The sequence below is a fragment of the Schistocerca piceifrons genome, chromosome 8 (genome assembly GCF_021461385.2).
Source record: "Schistocerca piceifrons isolate TAMUIC-IGC-003096 chromosome 8, iqSchPice1.1, whole genome shotgun sequence".
Lineage (NCBI taxonomy): Eukaryota > Metazoa > Arthropoda > Insecta > Orthoptera > Acrididae > Schistocerca > Schistocerca piceifrons.
The window spans coordinates 32,018,772-32,038,959 of record NC_060145.1 but is presented as its reverse complement, the minus strand read 5'-3'; positions in this window follow the sequence as shown (position 1 = coordinate 32,038,959).

The following is a 20,188-nucleotide window of genomic DNA, read 5'->3' as shown; positions in this document are numbered from 1 at the left end:
ACGAAACACATGAAACATTTACAATACGTCAAATCGGATACTCAAATAAATGCTGTACGGTGAAGTTGTCCATAAACTAGCTTGTGACATTTATGACCAAGTGGTATGTGGATCCAATTCCTTGCAACTCAAATCTTAAGAGAAACACCCAGCCAACCCAACATTAACTGCTGCTACAGTAGTGAGAACTCAGACAATGAACACCCAAGACAGAACCACGTTACAAAAGATGGGAACAGGCGCTCTCTCCTGAGCTCTGATTATCACATAGCAAAATTCCCTAACCTGCCGGTGCAGAGGACATCCATTATACCAAGGTGTCTTCTTAACTGCAACGACACGATCTGGCGTACCAGAGACCATGGCTGATTCCTTCCATGTCCCGTCATGGTGATGATAATGTCGCGAGTTCCACATAAGCAGGCGCTGTCGATTCAGCCGTCAGGGCATCGCCCGACCGGCTCACGTGTTTCTCATTTGTCACATGTGAGCACAGGCCCTCGCCTATATTCCAAGAGCCAATGACCGACGTTAAGAAGATTCTTCGAGAAACTTCTCAACGTGACAGAAGAGGCAATGACCGTGATGTCGTTGACATTCAGTAAACTGAAGTGAATAAATACGCGTGACGCAGTGAGCCCAACAGAGGAGGGATGAAGAAGACGAAAAGTGAAGAAGCGTAGCAGTAGTTTTCAGTCAGTTCCGGTGCTGAAGACCGTCATGCAAGAAGAGACTGCATCATGCACAGATGCACCAAGTCCGCCGCTGTAATGGAATAGTAAGCAGCAGCCCCGGCGCCAGAAGACAGAAGTTAAAAGGTATTTGAAGTCTCATTTTTACATACCCGAGTGACTCGTGAGGACGGGAAGGAGACGGCCTCGCATGAGCAGTCACCTGTGAGCTGGAATGAAGATCTGACAGCCGAAGACTGGCAAGCGGGAGTCCGTTGTTCGAGTCCAGGACACTGGCCTTCCCCCGCAGCACCGCTCCGCAGGCCGACGCACAACACACGTGGCAGCTTAGAGAAGAGAAACACTCGGACGCCACATCCAAGGTATCACCATCCGATGCACGACTTCGCTTGCAATAATGAAACGGGCCACCTCGCGCTCCGCGTCTCCAGTCAGCTGGGCGAGACGGCGACACGAGATACACACTGCCACGCGTAATCAGACGCCGCCGCCGCCGCTGCCGCAGTAGAAGACTCCGCAAACGACACAACTGCCGCTCTCCGAGCCAGAACATCGAGTAAGAAACAGTTGTACAAATCTTCAATAAAAGTTATCTTATGTAAAAATGATGTTTCATTCGACCTCATACCCGAGCCAAGGAAGAACCCACGCTGCCCACATGTTGTTAAGAGAGAAAAATTAATTTAATTTAGTATTTTTACCCTGACATAATGCTTTAGAATGCTCATCCTGACAATTGACTAGCTTCAAAAGAGAAAACCCAGTTACATTTAGTATCAGAACTGTTACATTTGGTGTCAGAGGAAAACCCTTGGCTCAATATGAGGTGTGAATGACAGTCACTGAAGTTCCACAGTTAGTATTGTTTAATGTGGGAAAGGATAGAGGTGTACATAGCAGTCGTAATATTTTCTTTATTTCGAAGTGTATTTTCTCTCATAATTTTAAAAGTTTGCGAAAATATTTAAACATCTTTTTAATTCAGTGTAGTCAGATTCTTTAACTAACAGTTTGTAAAATGATGACACGAAATCGTACATAGTCAGAGTCAACACCACAATCGGTTTCTACTGAGGAAGCTATTCAGAGCTTAGTTAATCAAATAGTACAGCCTATAAATGATAATAATATATTATTTAAACAGTTGAGTGAGGTTAGGCAAACCAGTTCAATCCCTCCCACTCTAGATTCCTCAGCAGCAGCCTTGGTAACTTCCTTTTCAGGTAAACCTGGCGAGGACATAACATCCTTTTTTGATGATTTATTAGCAGCTGCAAAGTTAGGATCATGGTCACATGAACAGCTATTACAAATTACAAAGTTAAGATTGCTAGGAGAGGCTAAAGCACACGTATTATACCATGAAGAATTACGGAATGCTCCAACATTTGAGGAATTGAAGAAAGGATTACTTAAACGTTTTCAAAAACAGAACCGCTGTAGATTTTATAGGGAAAAATTAAACACTATCACTCAGAGGCAAAACGAGTCGTTAGAAAGCTTTGTAGATAGGATTAGAAAAGTTAATATTAACACCTATCAGTTGACAACTAGTGATAGCAAATAAAGTTATTTTACAAGAGGCAGAAGATAGAGCTCTGGATACATTTTTACGTGGGTTACCTCCAGAAACGTCCCGTCGTGTCAGAGCAGAGTTTCCTAAAAATTTAGCAGAAGCTTTATCTGTGGCGACGGCTTTCGAAGAAATAGACATTGCCACCAGATATAAGGGGAAGCGAAATGTATTTTCAGCAGGAGTACGATGTTTCAGGTGCGATCGACAGGGCCATATAGCAAAAAAATTGCAGAGAACCTAAATGCACTAATTGTCAAAGAATAGGTCATACATTCAAGGAATGCAGGTCTAAGAAAGTTTTTGGAAAGAGAAATCAGTTAAACTGAAACGGGAATGTCGGAGCCGCCGCCAGGCGTTCCCAATAAAATTTCATGCCATTAAGTCGAATGTGAAGGCGGAATGCTGGTTATCTGCTACCATACAGAATAAAGAGGCAAGGATACTAGTGGATACAGGCGCAAACGTATCAACAGTAAGTAATGAATGTGTTGGAGAAAAGAAATATGACCCTCCAAGGTATAGATTGAGTGGAGTAGGAGGAGGTACAGTGAAGTCATTAGGATGCCCATCACTGATTTTCTATATTCACAGCGTACAATTTCAGGAAGATGTAGAAGTGGTAACAAAGGTAACTGACGGGTACGACGCGATCCCAGGACTGGATTTCCTGAATAAACATCACGCTAAAATCGACCTCAGACAGCAAACTGTAGAACTTAGCGGAATAGTGTTTCAGCTAGGTGACACCGCTGCAAAGGGCCCACTGCCGCAAAATTTCCCCAACCGGAAGGCGAAATCAACTACACTGCGTGCGACGTCCTTGAAGGTTGATTCGCGGGATCAGATACCATCTGGCTCAGGAAAACGTTTCTGGATGACCGTTGACCCGAAGTACCTACAGATACAGTGTATCTAACAGCGCCTTTAGAGGAAAATGAGGAATTAGATATATCACATTGTTTTGTACGTAGGAGTGTTGTACGGGTTCAAGACGTTGAGAGAGAAAGAAAAGTACCGGTACATATTGACAATTTCGGAGTGGAGGACAAAGAGTTGCATAAGGGAATATTAGTAGCTACAGTCAGTACTTTTGAAGAAGAAGATTTCATTTGGTCAGATATTACTGATGGTCAGAAACCAGACGCCTATAAAACCGCATTACGCCAGAAGATTTAGCATTTGAAAGGAAATGATAGAGACACTATAGAAGCCGTTTTAATTGAGTTCCAAGATTTATTTAATGCAGAAGGTCCACTGCCAGCAACAGATATCACACAGCATAGGATCCCAACAGGAAATAGACCCTAGTTTGTAGGAAGCCTTATAGAGTTCCGCATCACTTACAGCCAGTACTGGATGAATTTCTAGAACAGCATCTAAAAGATGGAATTATAGAATATTCTGATTCGCCTTATAATTCAAATATCGTAATTATTCCAAAGAAGTCTCCCGACGGTACGAAACGATATAGATTTTGTTGTGACTACAGACACTTTAACAAACAAACAATCTCAGATGTTTATCCTCTTCCAAACATTACAGATATCATTGGCAGTTTGGGTAACAGTAAATACTTTTCAACATTCGATCTACATAGCGGATATCATCAATTGGAAGTTGCACCTGAAGATAGGCATAAAACAGCATTTTCTACCCCTGGAGGCCACAGGCAATTTAAAAGAATGCCTTTCGGTTTGAAAAATGCACCATTAACTTTTCAAAGACTACTCGATGGAGTATTGCGAGGACTCAAAACTCAACAATGTTGTGTATATCTAGACGATATTATTGTATTCTCCAAAGACATTAATGAACATGCTGTGCATCTGCGTAATGTTTTTCAGAGACTTAGAAAAGCTAAATTAACATTAAATATGGAAAAATGTAGTGTTGCATTGACAGAGGTTACATACCTTTGGCATGTCATTAGTGAAAAAGTGATTAAAACAGATCCTCGATTAATTTCGGCAGTTAAGGACTTCCCAACACCACAATGCGTTAAGGAGGTACAAAGTTTCATTGGTCTCGCATCGTATTATCGAAAATATGTTCAAAATTTTGCTGAGATTGCCTGACCCTTAACCCAATTATTGAAAAAGGGTGCAAAATTTCATTGGTCTGAAGATTGTGAATCAGCATTTCAAACCCTTAAAGATAAGTTAACACACAGTCCAGTATTAGCCTACCCAGATTATAATAAAGAATTTATTTTATCCTGTGACGCAAGTGGTCATTCAGTAGGAGTTGTTTTGAGTCAGAATATTAATGGCGCGGAGCACCCCATAGCCTACGCTTCGAGACAACTGACAATGGCAGAAAGAAATTATTCCACAACGGAGAAAGAATTGTTAAGTGTTATTTATGGCATCAAATACTTTAAATCTACTTGTATGGTAGGAAATTCAAGGTTATTACAGACCACACAGCTTTAAAATGGTTGATTGGATTAAAGGATCCATCTAGTCGTCTTACCCGTTGGGCCCTATGTCTTTCCGAAATGGATTTCGAAGTTATCCATAAACCAGGCAAAAAACACACGAATGCAGATTGCCTAAGTCGGAAAATAGTACTTTAGGAAGCAACAGGCCGAGATACTAAGGACTGGAGAAAGGCACAAGATGAGGATACAGAATGCAAAAAATACGCAACTCAAAAACAATTTTGCTTTGAAGATGGTGTATTATGCCGTAAAACAAAACTTGGACCACGAATTGTTGTTCCCCAACACCTTAGACAAGAAATAATGGCAGAGGCCCACGATCATATCCTTGCAGGACATGGTGGACAGCGGACAACCAAAAGACGTGTAGCAGAGCGATTTTGGTGGCAAACCAGAAAGCAGGATGTGGCGCAATACGTTCGTAATTGCATTGCGTGCGCACAACGAGCTGAACTTTCTCGTTCAAAAATACCCTTACAGAGGCTCCCCGAGGCTTCATGAACATTTCAAATCTGTGGACTGTATCTCTATGGGCCATTTCATAAAACACCTGCTGGTAATAAGTATGTTCTTATAATTATAGATCACTTTTCACGCTACCTAGCTATGGTGAGTCTCCCAGATCAGCAAGCAAATACAGTTGCCCAAGCTTTAGTTAACAACTGGATACTTAAATTTGGCGTACCTGAAGCTATTATCACAGATCAGGGATCTAATTTTATGTCTGAATTAATGAAACAGTTATGCCACTTACTAAAAATACGTAAATCACGCACAACTCCGTTACACCGTCAGTGCACCGGACGCGCAGAAAGAGTTCATTGAACAACTGGCAAGATGCTCAGTTATTATATTAATGAACAACATTCTAATTGGGATACGTATTTACCAATAATCGTGTCGGTATACAACGCCAAAACGCATGAAGCAACTGGCATGTCACCTTATGAAGTGGTCTATGGGAGAAAAATGACGTCCCCTTTTTTATGTAATCAGGCAGAAAAACGGAAAAGTCGGAGAAACAGTAAGAGATTTCAGTCGAATGATGAAGGATGTATGGAAAAAGGTTCAAAAATCTAATACAAAGGCTTTGGAATGACAGGAAAGATTAGGTAATGCCCAAGCAAAATATCCAAATTACAAAATCGGTCAGTGGGTGATGCTGTCAACCCCATACATTGCGAAAGCAAAAACGAAGAAATTTGTAACAAACTACAGAGGTTCTTATCAAATTATTGAGATCACGTCACCAGTCAACATTAAACTGCAACTGCCCACCCGAACTACTATTGTCCATGCAAGTCGTTTAAATCCTTTTAAGGGCACTCCAGATGTAATTCCTTCAACAATAGTGTCTGCTTTTCCGAAGGGTGGAGAAAGTACCCGGAAAGGAAAAAGAGTGGCCATGCCAGCACAACATACAGACATGGCACCATACAATCTTCGACCAAGGGTGCGAATGTCCTAGTGGAATCTTAGTAGACTGTGGATAATATACAAATGTAAATAATTAATACATGATAATGTTTTAATTTTTCAGAAAGAAAATTTGAACGTAGAAACATGTAGACCTTGTAGTTAGCAATGTATTCCTTCTTTTCTTTGTTTTTGTTTCTACTAGGTGGGTAGGTCCATAAACATGTTGTTTGCATTTTTCAGGAAACGCCATGGAAGCATTTCCTACACAAAACCTGTCCTACCTCAATGACTCCCTTGACAGTTCCCTTCTAAAGTCAGTAGATAGGTTCATAAACTCGTAGCAAGGCAAAATTAATGCCAATGTGTCTTAAAATTAAAAGGTGAACACAAAACTAAAATTATAATGCTAGGAACGGGTATATCTGGAACCTTTGTGTTGGTGTTTCTGCTTTGTACAGTTTTCTTTTATTTAAGACGAAAATATAAGCCAAATAATAATATACCACTTCATCAAATCCCTGTTAATTGGATACCACACTCTTAACTGGTGTACTTCAGTGGTTACTTTTGAGCATTAGTGTATTAATTTGGTGTATTGTACTTCACTCTTTACTAAACAGTCTTATGTTAAAGTAAACAATACCTTAGAATAGATATTCTTGCATTAATATAAAATAGATTAAACAGGTGTTGCTATGTAATTTTCTAAGTGAATAATCTATTTTTGTTTATTCATTGTCATCAAGATTTGTTACACTTATTACAACGATTTATGTGCACACTATGTGATTCATGACTGTACAGTGCTTTAGTAAAGTGATAAAGTATTTTCAACATACTTAATGTGGAGCATGTGTAATCTTCTAAGTCGAGAGTTTTCATTGCTTGTGTTAGTGCTTTTGCCGTGTGCAGAGTGGAGGAATGTTGAGTGGTAAATTCAAGGGTGAAATCCTCCAAAGGGTGGAGGAATGTTAAGTGGTACTTAAGTAAATAAATTAGTGAAATCAAAGTGAAGTGGAAATTAGAATATAAATGAAAAACTTGGTTTAGTTTAGAGAGTTACATACTGGCAAACAGTGGGCAGAACAGCAGAGCAGAACAGACAAGTGAAGTCAAAAAGTTCCACATAAGCGGGCACTGTCAATTCAGCCGTCAGGGCATTGCCCGACCGGCTCACGTGTTTCTCAGTTGTCGCATGTGAGCAAAGGCCCTCGCCTACATTCCAAGAGCCAATGACCGACGTTAAGAAGATTCTTCGAGAAGCTTCTCAACGTGACAGAAGAGGCAATGACCGTGAAGTCGTTCACATCCAGTAAACTGAAGTGAATAAATATGCGTGATGCAGTGGGCCTGACAGAGGAGGGATGAAGAAGACGAAGAAGTGAAGAAGCGTAGCTCTAGTTTTCAGTCAGTTTCGGTGCTGAAGACCGTCATGCAAGAAGAGACTGCATCGTGCACAGACGCACCAAGTCCGCCGCTGTAATGGAATAGTAAGCAGCAGCCGCGGCGCCAGAAGACAGAAGTTAGAATGTATTTGAAGTCTGATTTTTACGTACCCGGGTGACTCGTGAGGACGGGAAGGAGACGGCCTCACGTCAGCAGTCACCTGTGAGCTGGAATGAAGATCTGACAGCCGAAGACTGGCAAGCGTGAGTCCGTTGTTCGAGTCCAGGACACTGGCCTTCCCCCGCAGCGCTGTTCCGCTGGCCGACGCACAACACACGCGGCAGCTTAGAGAAGAGAAACACTCGGACGGCACATCCAAGGTATCACCACCCGATGCACGACTTCGCTCGCAATAATTAAACGGGCCACCTCGCACTGCGCGTCTCCAGTCAGCTGGGCGAGACGGCGACACGAGATATACACTGCTGCCGCCGCCGCTGCCGCAGCAGAAGACTTCGCAAACGGCACAGCTGCCGCTCTCCGAGCCAGAACATCGAGTAAGAAACAGTTGTACATATCTTCAGTAAAAGTTATCTTATGTAAAAATGATGTTTCATTCGACCTCATACCTGAGCCAAGGAAGAACCCACCCTGCCCACATGTTGTTAAGAGAGAAAAATTAATTGATTTAGTATTTTGACCCCGACATAATGCTTTAGAATGCTCATCCTGACTATTGACTAGTATCAAAAGAGAAAACCCAGTTACATTTAGTATCAGAACTGTTACACAGGAGTAGGTTTAATATTGAATAAAAAACTAGGAGTACGGGTAAGCGACTACAAAAAGCATAGTGAACGCATTATTGTGGCCAAGACAGACACAAAGACCACGTCTACTACAGTAGTACAAGCTTATGTGCCAACTAGCTATGCACATGAAGAAGAAATTGATGAAATGTATGAGGAGATAAAAGAAATTATTCAGGTAGTGAAGGGAGACGAAAATTTAATAGTCATGGGTGACTGGAATTCGAGAGTAGGAAAAGGGAGAGAAGGAAACTTAGTAAGTGAAAATGGATTGGGGCTAAGAAATGAAAGAGGAGGCCGCCTTGTAGAATTTTGCGCAGAGCATAACTTAATCATAGCTAACACTTGGTTCAAGAATCATGAAAAAAGGTTGTATACATGGAAGAACCCTGGAGATACTGACAGGCTTCAGATAGATTATACAATGGTAAGCCAGAGATTTATAAACCAGGTTTTAAATTGTAAGACATTTCCAGGGGCAGACGTGGACTCTGACCACAATCTGTTGGTTATGAACTGTAGATTAAAACGGAAGAAACTGCAAAAAGGTGGGAATTTAAGGAGATGGGACATGTATAAACTGACTACACCAGAGGTTGTACAGAGTTTCAGGGAGAGCATATGGGAACAATTGACAGGAATGAGGGGAAGATATACAGTAGGGAAGATATACAGTAGAAGAAGAATGGGTAGTTTTGAGGGATGAAATAGTGAAGGCAGCAGAGGATCAAATAGGTAAAAAGACGAGGGCTAGTAGAAATCCTTTGGTAACAGAAGAAATATTGAATTTAACTGATGAAAGGAGAAAATATAAAACTGCAATAAATGAAGCAGGCAAAAAGGAATACAGACATCTCAAAAATGAGATCGACAGGAAGTGCAAAATGGCTGAGCAGGGATGGCTTGAGGACAAATATAAGGATGTAGAGGCTTATCTCACTAGGGGTAAGATAGATACTGCCTACAGGAAAGTTAGGGAGACCTTTGGAGAAATGAGAACCACTAGCAAGAATATCATGAGCTTTGATGGAAACCCAGTTCGAAGCAAAGGAGGGAAAGCAGAAAGGTGGAAGGAGTATATAGAGGGACTATACAAGGGCGATGTACATGCGGTCAATATTATGAAAAAATGGAAGAGGATGTAGATGAAGATGAAATGGGAGATATGATACTGCGTGAAGAGTTTGACAGAGCAATGAAAGACCTGAGTCGAAACAAGGCCTCAGGAGTAGACAACATTCCATTAGAAATACTGACAGCCTTGGGAGAGCCAGTCCTGACAAAACTCTACCATCTGGTGAGCAAGATGTATGTGACAGACGAAATTCCCGCAGACTTCAAGAAGAATATAATAATTCCAATCCCAAAAAGCAGGTGTTGACAGATGTGAAAATTACCGAACAATCAGTTTAATAAGTCACTGCTGCAAAATACTAACGCGAATTCTTTACAGACGAATGGAAAAACTGACAGAAGCCGACCTTGGGGAAGATCAGTTTGGATTCCGTATAAATGTTGGAACACGCGAGGCAATACTGAACCTACGACTCATCTTAGATGAAAGATTAAGGAAAGACATACCTACGTTTCTAGCATTTGTAGACTTAGAGAAAGCTTTTAACAATGTTGATTGGAATACTCTCTTTCAAATTCTGAAGGTGGAGGGGTAAAATACAGGGAGCGAAATGCTATTTACAATTTGTACAGAAACCAGATGGCAGTTATAAGAGTCGAGGGGTATGAAAGGGAAGCAGTGTTTGGGAAGGGAGTGAGACAGGGTTGTAGCCTATCCCCGATGTTATTCAATCTGTATATTGAGCAAGCAATAAAGGAAACAAAATAAAAGTTCGGAGTAGGTATTAAAATCCATGGAGAAGAAATAAAAACTTTGAGGTTCACCGATGACATTGTAACTCTGTCAGAGACAGCAAAGCACTTGGAAGAGCAGCTGAACGGAATGGACAGTGTCTTGAAAGGAGCGTACAAGATGAACATCAACAAAAGCAAAACGAGGATAAGTGAATGTGGTCGAATTAAATCGGGTGATGCTGAGGGAATTAAATTAAGAAATGAGACACTTAAAGTAGTAAAGGAGTTTTGCTATTCGGGGAGAAAAATAACTGATGATGGTCGAATTAGAGAGGATATAAAATGTAGAATGGCAATGGTAAGGAAAGCGTTTCTGAAGAAGAGAAAATTGTTAACACCGAGTATAGATTTAAATGTCAGGAAGTCGTTTCGGAAAGTATTTGTATGGAGTGTAGCCATGTATGGAAGTTAAACACGTACGATAAGTAGTACAGACAAGTAGAGAATAGAAGCTTTCGAAATGTGGTGTTACAGAAGATTGCCTAAGATTAGATGGGTAGTCAGGTAACTAATGAGGAGGTATTGAATAGAATTGGGACATGATCTGAGACATCGATGGATCACCAATTAAGTATTGAAGGGCAGCGCGAAGGATAAAAATCCTAGAGGGAGACCAAGAGGTGAATACATTAAGCAGATTCAGAAGGATGTAGGCTGCAGTAGGTACTGGGAGATGAAGAAGCTTGCACAGGATAGAGTAGCATGGAGAGCTGCTTCAAACCAGTCTCAGGACTGTAGACCACAACAACGACAAATTGAAGCATATGTTGACAAAGTTTGGAAAAGCTTATTTAATTTTTAATTTCATTCTTAATTCATGACGCAATACTCTTGGGCTACGCAGAGCCACGTTATGATTATGTGGCGCTAGTAGTAGTGAATTGGGTTAAGTCCAGGCACACTCGCTGGGCTTTGTATCTCTTAAATGATACAGCACTTGTTTCGACACAACTTGCCAGGCCGACTCATTCCTATTGTCTTGCAGTTTTCTATTCAAAATGAAACTATTTCTTAGAAATCGGATGATTGTTTTCGAAGAAACACACATGTGCTAACGAATGTTCTCATAAAGGCGAAGAATGAAAATGGACAACTTGAGTGTCTGATGAGAAATACAAAAGACTCAGCCTATGGTCTAGGGTCATCGAAACTGGTGTGTACATAAGAAAGTGAAGTATATCCCGTCTTCTGTCTCTAAGCTGGTCGTATGTTGTGTTCTAAAAATGAACAGCATAGAGACAGATGTAATGACACTTTCTGCAGGACCTGACCATCATTTTGCAGGACAATGCTCAAGCACGTACAGTGGAAGCTGTTACTGACTTGTTTGACTAATGGGGATGCTAAGTGCTATACCACCTACTGCACTCCCCTGACTGAAGCCCTCGTGAGTTCAACTCCATTTCTGAACTGAAGGAAACACTTCACGGCATTCGCTTCAGAACTGCTAGAAATTCGTCGGACAATAGACCGCACCGCTCGAACTGTCAACACAACTGGCACTGCTTAGAGTATCCTACGATTTCCACATCGCTCGCAACGGGTTGTACACAATGCTGGTGACTACTTTGAAGGTCAGTAAAACTTTGAAACACTTATCTATTTTGTTCGAGCTGTAAATAAATAGTTGCCATTGTTAAAGAACACTCGTATTTACCAAAAGGTGTATTTGCCTTTTACACATTTGCGTTTTACTATTTGTAGAAATTCTACATGTTTAGGTGCTCTTCGAACCGATTGAAATGCAAAGAGGAAGATAAATGTTTTTCAGAACTACTAATACAATTTGAGTGCATACATCGTACAAATCCGTAATAGAGAATTCCACACACACACAAACTACCTGTTTACTTTAACGCAAGCAGTTTTTATTAACTAATAAAAAGAACTTTTCCTCTTTTAAAGCATTGATTTTTTAGTTTTGCGATCGTCGTTCTTCTGACTGGTTTGATGCTGTCGACCACAGATTTCTCTTTTGCAACCAGACTGTTCGTCTCGGAGTAGTACTTGCACCCCATGTACTCAGTCATTTGTGGGGTGTACTCCAATATCGGTCTTTCTCTACAAATTTTATCCGCTACAGCTCCCCCTAGTACTATGGCAATGCGACAGAATTTCTGAGCGGATTCGCTTGCGAAAATCGATATCAAAATGCAGGGATTAGTGATTGGTTGGCTTTTGGGCTACGCACGGCTCTGTTCAGAAAATGTGGCTCGACGTTGTGACAGGGTCGAGCTGTGGACGTGTGCTTTCATGCTCATTAACTATCATAGCTGAATTAACTCTTACAGATTGTGATCCTCCGGTGAGATAGCTGAAGCACTGGCAAGAAAAGCTAGATGTTAAATAAATACAAACTGCAACTAAACAGTAATAAATGGTAATACGAATATATTAGCTATTGATGCTAAATTTATGTAGACGACAGGTTAAATCTATGTTGGGTAAAACGATAATTTGTTCAATCAGTCACGAGAAAGAATATCTAGATATGGTGGTACTGCAGTAATTCTGGTTGAAAGATACTTATTGATAAATACTCAGTTGCAGTTAACATTGCGTTAATTTGCTTAGTCAGAATCGTAGTAGACTCTATAGAAATTAGTAAATCATCACTAGTACGCCAAATAAGAGTCACATGCGTATTCACGTCTGCTAGCCGCCCAATGATCATCACTTTTCCGCACTAACTGCCCTGAAACGTTCAGTGCCACCTCTCTACAATCACGACACCAACTCTTCCCTTTGCCCGGTGTGATGCAAGGTGCTCTGTATCACATCTCGACACAAAATGCTTAACTCCCTACCTTTCCCAGAAATCCCACCTTGCTCTCAAGAGCCACTCCGCAAATCAGAATATCTGAAAATTTCACCGCTCGCGCCAGTAATAAACATTCGCTCCCAAATTAAATAGCGTGGTTTAGTACGATCTATAACGAATCACCATTTGTATAGTATAAAGTTACGAATTAGGTATATGGCTTTAAGCGAGGAAAATTTTTTTTCCTCTTCTTTAGAGACCACACACGATTTTGTACATGTAGAAGCATAGAACAGTTAATTAAACATGATCTACTGCATAGGCGCTTGTAATAAAGAATACTCATTAAGACTATGAAGTATAAGTTTGGCCTGCTGAATTGATATACCTTTTCGCGTTCGATCTACTTCTGCTATTATGTCCTGCGGATCGTTTACCGCTTTTAAGTTACAAAGGTTTGAATTCTGGCCAGCATTCAGTTATCATTCAGAAACAGTTAATAATCGAGACAAGCGTAGTATGGTTATGTATGGCTAGACGTGAGAACTGCCGTAAACCTTTCATATACTGTTTATCTGCGGAGGATACTGTGATCTGACACGTTTACATAACAAAAAGGTATAAAACGCAATATTTCAATAAATAAAACATGTATCAGTGTGTGATTATCAGGGATGGTAACTAGAGTCATGAACTAACATCCAGTATTATGTTCATAAAGATCGCATAATGCGTTCAGAAGTTCTTAATTATCACATTTACATTTGTAAATGGCATCCTACTGACTTTTACAAAAATGGTTCAAATGGCTCTGAGCACTATGGGACTTAACATCTGAGGTGATCATTCCCCTAGAACTTAGGACTACTTAAACCTAAATAACCTATGGAAACCACACACAGCCATGCCCAAGGCAGGATTCGAACCTGCGACTGCAGCGGTCGCGCGGTTCCAGACTGAAGCGCCTAGAGCCCCTCGGCTACTCCGGCCGGCTGACTTTTACAGCTATGACATTTATGATACGAAAGTGTTAATAAATGTGCCTCTGTGTGTCAAGCACCCTGATATATATGGATTTGTCATTCTGGGAAACATAAAATTTTTATAGAATTGTTACATATTTGATATTGTAGGAAAAGCCACCATTATGTGAGACACTCACCATAACCCACGCTGAAAATTCGTCGCTTGCTGCCTACTAAAGCGCGCGTCATGTATGAGGGCGGCCGAGTTTAGGTTCGTTCTGCGCATCTGACGTCACGAAACACAGTGAGCCAATGAACAGAGAACAACGTTGCCAGAGCTCGACTGCAGTGCAGAGCACGGACGAGTGCCTTCAGTTTTAGAAATGTTCAGTCATAAATAAAGTAATTGAACAAAATCAATGTCTTGATAGCAGACTTTCTTTTATAGAAAGTTTGGAAAAAGCATTCTTTATACCAATTGCTTCATATTCTATTAATTAATTAAACCAAACAAGCAATTAGCCTCCTAATACAGGCGATAGCAAGGAAACGTGTTTGAATCATTCTCACTAACCGCTTTTTCGCAATAAAGAACAGCTGTAATTGTTTACTTCAATTGTACTTCGACGAAACGTGAATAATTCATAGTCATAACAACAGTGTTTGTCGGTATTCTGCGTCAGATTTTAAAGTCCTCCGTGAGATGTGCTAAATGACAAGCTGCATTAGTGTAGTGGTAAAAGTGTGTGGCTGCTAAGTGGAAGGTTCTGAGTTCAAACCTTGATTGGTACTTAATATTTTCTTTATTTAAAAACAATATCGAAGTGTCTTACTTCACGAATTTTATTCGTTTGAATGTAATTTTATGAAATTTGTAGTGGCAACTGAAATCGACCATTCAGAAAGTATAAGCTATGGACTCTTATCTCTGCAAACTCATCAAAATTTCGTGCAATGGTTTACTACATCTAATGCTGCACAATAACTGCGTTGAACATCGAAACAAAATTAAGTCATTTGTGGGGGGAAGGTATCAGTCAAGAAGATGTGTAAAATCAAATTTTTGGGCCAAATAGTTATTGTGAAATCGAATGATAAATTGTGTCAAAGCAGGCGAAACACCATGTGTCCGCACAGGCGAGCAGTGCAGTGATGACAAAATCGCGCCCATCGCGGAATGCGGGGAGCACGTCTCTGTAGCAGCGAAAGGGTTAATGCGGCCGTGGTGGCTTTACTTCATAAACTGCGCGCTCCCCCCCTAAACTGGCAACGCAGCAATCTCCCGCGTCTGGGCGGGCATGCGCGAACCGCCAAGATAAAAGAATTGAACTATAATAAGATAGAACCCTACTATCGCACTCGGCTGCTCGGTCCTTTGTCTACTCTTGTGGCCCATCCGGAAAGCCACTACAGCCACACACCAACCCCATGAAAAATTTTGAATCTTCTCTCCGGACAATTTTTCGAGAGTGTGCGTTACGTTGAACCACTTATTCTCTGTTGTTTTGATGTATGTCCTGTCATCCTACAATGTCATGTTACTGGTTTTTCGTAAGTTCCTTTTTCGCCGATTCTGTGTAGAATCTTCTTAGTCCTCATCTACTCACTGTTTCAGGACATTTAAATGAAAACATCGCGGACACCTCGAAGAAGCGGCACATCAACCAGACATCAGAAACGAAGTGCCAGCTGCCCGAAGCATACGGTGTGCAAAAAAGAGGTGACAGTGTTTTGTAGACAACGGCACACAGTTACATCAAGCTATGTGACGATGAGGAGTAAATCTGACAACGTTCACTCCGCTTGGGTACTTTATACAAGAAGATGTGTATCGTCATACCGTACGGAGGACTGGAACTCGTCTAAAAATACAACGTGGTGCCACTTCTGCGTCAAGTATTGTAACTGAGCCCATGACTGTCACAACAAAATTTCCAGTGTTAATAGTCCGGACCTCGTCACACTGCCCGTGCGGATGCTTCTGTTGCTGCAAGCAAGCACTTGCCTTACAGAGCATGACATGGATGAACGATCCTGCACTGCTGCGCGAACAATGTTCCTGTCGGCGCTAGTCGCGTGGAGGACTTTTAGATTCTGTATGGTGCCAGCCCTCGTGATTCCATACTCAAATGACAGAAGTTGAACCTCATACCAAAGTGAGCAGCAGCATCTCTGTAGGCTACATCGCAGTCACTATAGGCTGGGATGCTGCTACTGTCTGATTCAGACTCACGATGGTGGATGTTTCCCCGAGGGATAACAAGATCTTGCGACAAAAACAGCGTTCGAAAGTGATATTTGAATGAGGAAGTCGCTACGATATCTTGCTTTGCCTACAAAATTTTGATGACACTACTCGTACAAACATTTTTCGGTTGCTCTGAAGTGCTGTTCGTTTCAAAATCCAAACATGTACTTCACTTCATCCCAGTTAGAGGTTTTTCTGCGAGCAACTTTCATGTTCTTATAATTTTAGTGGCCAGCTGTGTATTTTGCTACTCGAGTGCTTCTTGTGAGCGATAGCAGCCAAGAGGAGTCAGGTAAGATGGGTACGCGTACTTTGGCTCCAACAAATAGAAATAAGCATTTACATGAATTTGAACAAACCTCCCAACAAACCGTAAGAATGTATAGTTGATCGAGTTTAGTAGTTCATTAGAACTGTTCAACTGTCACTACAAACTGGTGAAGAACATGATTCATTCCGCTGTTAAGAGTTTCAGACTGGCATAACCTTCTACCTGCTGCGTGTGACATTCACATCCAGCAGCAGTGAAACCCTACTCTGTGTTCGCTTATACTCAGTAGTTTGCTGTCAAAACTACGAGATTTTTGTACCATAAAATATATTTGGATATCAACCATTACATGTCTAACTATCCTACTGTTAATGTCAAGAAAACATTAATTAAAACAGTCACAATCTAGAATAACATGAAATTAACGTGATTATACCTGTTATTTACTGCACTGAATCCAGCAAAAGTTTTGCTTTTTATTAGCGATAAAGTTCCTCTTTTGTGACGACGAGCATTATTACATTGGATTTACGGACCGCCTATTAATTTGCTTCTAATAACTGCTAGCATTCCGATGTTTTAATCCGTAATTAATTATTAGTTATTAATGTATTCTTTTCGAATGATACAATGGCATGGAGATCATTACTGGTAACGAGTTCCACAATACTGTATAGCGGCTTATTTCACAACTACGGTAATTAGAATTGTTATCCCTCCTGCTAATATTTACAGCAGATGTGAGTCGACGCTAGCACAGATAATATCACGCGTCATCTAGTTTTTATTAGTTCAAATTGGTTTTCGGTCTGCGGAATGGCCTAGAACTTTGCAAACTGCAAGGCAAACGGCCTATCCTGAGAGCATGAATACAAATTTCAACAGGTAATCGCAAGTAATGTGTCATTCACAAGGGGGGTCAATGATCCTCATCGCCACGTTCTATGACACTTTGGGTGCTTTTTAATTAAATATGAGTGCAAGGTTTCTCTCGAGACTAAGTAGAAAGCAATACACAATTTTTTTTTTTTAGAACATAGGTTGGAGAAACCATTTCTTCTCCGTCAGCTTCCGATTATGGTCACTACAAAATACTAAACAATTTTATCTCGAAATATAATAGCTTTTCATTTTTTCTCGTTATTTATTTCTATCAATGTTTTCTTTTCCTCATTAGTAATAAGAAATTAGTACATTGCAGCAGAAGACAGCAAACATAGGCCTTTAAAATTATCTTTGTAACAAAAGAACGATGTCAGGAAAATATTCAGTTTTTTCAACAGCTTTTGTTTCAGTTGCGAATGAGAGTACTTATGTTTTAGATCTGACACAAAAAACACGTGTAATTTTTACTCGTGCATCAGCAATGTGGATAGTAAATGATATGTCTGATTAAAATGCAAGAAAATACATATATTAAGAGTTATCACAGACGCAAGAATATATTTATTTATTACGCCAATGTTCGTTCACAATCATGAAAAGAGGCAGTAATTTCTTCACTCCTGTACGAGATCTTAAAATATTTATGTGCTAATCATCAAGATTTCAGGGATGGACTGTATGATTGGCAACCACCGAAAATTAGAGGTAAATTAATGACGTCAGCGGAACTTAATAGTGGCTTTGTGTGTGTGTGTAATAATCGAACAATTGACTTGTTAAGCACCAAATTTGCTGCAAAATACGATTTGTGTTACTTCAGTATTGGTACGTTTCATTGTATTTTTAATACCTTGCCAGGAAGACTGTTTTTTGCACCAATCCAGTTTCAACCAGAATTCATGCTTTAATTCCAGTACTGCAAGTAGCAGTTATCTCTCATGACGTGAAATTCATGCCGATTCATACTCTTTGTGTTAGCTGTTGGGCTACCTCCCAACACTGCTATTCCAAAATATACCAACAAACCTAACACAGAGGTTACTAAATCAGTCTCTGTTCTCTGATCTATGTTCAGCCTCAAGAGTGACAGTCAGTGATTAGGTTTACTAATACGTATCATGGTGAGACACTCAATCGGTAATCAGTTAATGGTATTTATCTTTCCTTAAAATGGTTCCTTGTAACATCAACAGCTCGATTACTGCTGAAAGCTTAATAAAAATTGAACACGTTAAAGAACTCTACGAAGAGGAGGCAAAAAGTATGGAAGACAAGGACGACGCTCTCGGATTAAGAAGGGTGTGAGACAGGAATGCAGCCTTTCGCCTCTATTGTTTAACCTATACATCGAAGAAGCAGTGAACAGTGAAGCAGGAAATAAAAGAAAGGTGACACAATGGAAATAATATTCAAGGTGAAAGAATAACAATAACGAGATTCGCTGATAGCATTGCTACCCTCAACGAAAGAAGAATGGTGGCAGTCTAATTTCACCAGAGAAAATTGATGAGCAGCGACAGCAGTGAGTTTAGCGATTAGTAGAAGTACACAATGTGAAGGAATTATGACGCCTAGCAAGCAAAATACATGACGGAAACAGCAAGGAGGACATACGACAGCGTGCTTAAAAGCAATGCCTCGAATTTTGTTATGTGAAAAAATTTAAGCTCCTTAATTAAAACAAACGTTATTAACAATCTACATCTTTATTCTTTATGTCTACATATTTGCAGTCCTCTGCTACAACAGGGCTCCAAATTGTAACGTATAACATGGCGACGTGTAACGTAACAACGTCGGTGCGAGGAAGATATCGTTCTCTAAACGGATTTCGAATGCGAAGAGTTCGCCCACGCTTGGAGAACCTTTTCTTTAGTACGACAATGACAGACCACACAGACCGCAGCTCGTGGTCTAGTGACTAGCGTTGCTGTCTATGGGTCACGGGGTCCCGAGTTCGATTCCCAGATGGGTCGTGGATTTTTCTCCGTCCGGGGACTAGGCCTGTGTCTTGATCTCTCTCATCATAATTCGGAGAGACTGGGAACTTGTACGAGCGCTGATGACCACGGTGTTGAGCTCCCCACAAACCAACATCATCGTCAGCATCCAGACCAACGTCGAGCGCTGCTACGTTTGCAACAGTCCAACGAAGGGGTTCACTGTCATCGATCATCCACATGAAGTCCCAACTAGTATCCACCTGATTCAACTTAAAGAACATAGAGGGACCACTTCGATAGCGATGAAAAGGTGCAAGGAAAGATGAGGTTGTGGCATCGTCAACAAAGTCAAACGTTCTACAGCGACGGTATCAACCAACTGGTCTCATTGGGAGAAATATATTCGTCGCCAGAATAACTATGTTGAGGAATAAATACAAAGACATACAGAATAAATATTTTGAATGTTAATAAAGTTTACTTTATTTAAAAAGCTTTAAGAGTTTTCGAGTTTTCACACAAAGAATTCGGAGACATTACTTTTCGGCACGCTTCGTAATAATCACACAACACAGGCATGAGAATATTTCCTAGCCAAGAGAGGTCTCTAGTGCAGTGTTGTTTGGATACGGATCATTGGCTGTGGAAAAATCGGAGAAAAAGAGAATCCAGGCGTTTGAGACGGGGCGCTATAAAAGGATCAAAATCTGATAATCTGCGGCCTGTGCATTTCTGACCTACACCGTCATATACGGTTCTGTGCACGCTTGTTTGGTTCCTGTGTAACAAGGAGTAATTGAACAACCACGGAACAAGTTAGACTTCACAAGCGCCCGAACCATCTGAGTCAGCGTCAGTAAGCCAACGTCATGAGTGGAGAATGATACAACAAAATAAGTCTATCCAACAGCATATCTACGATGC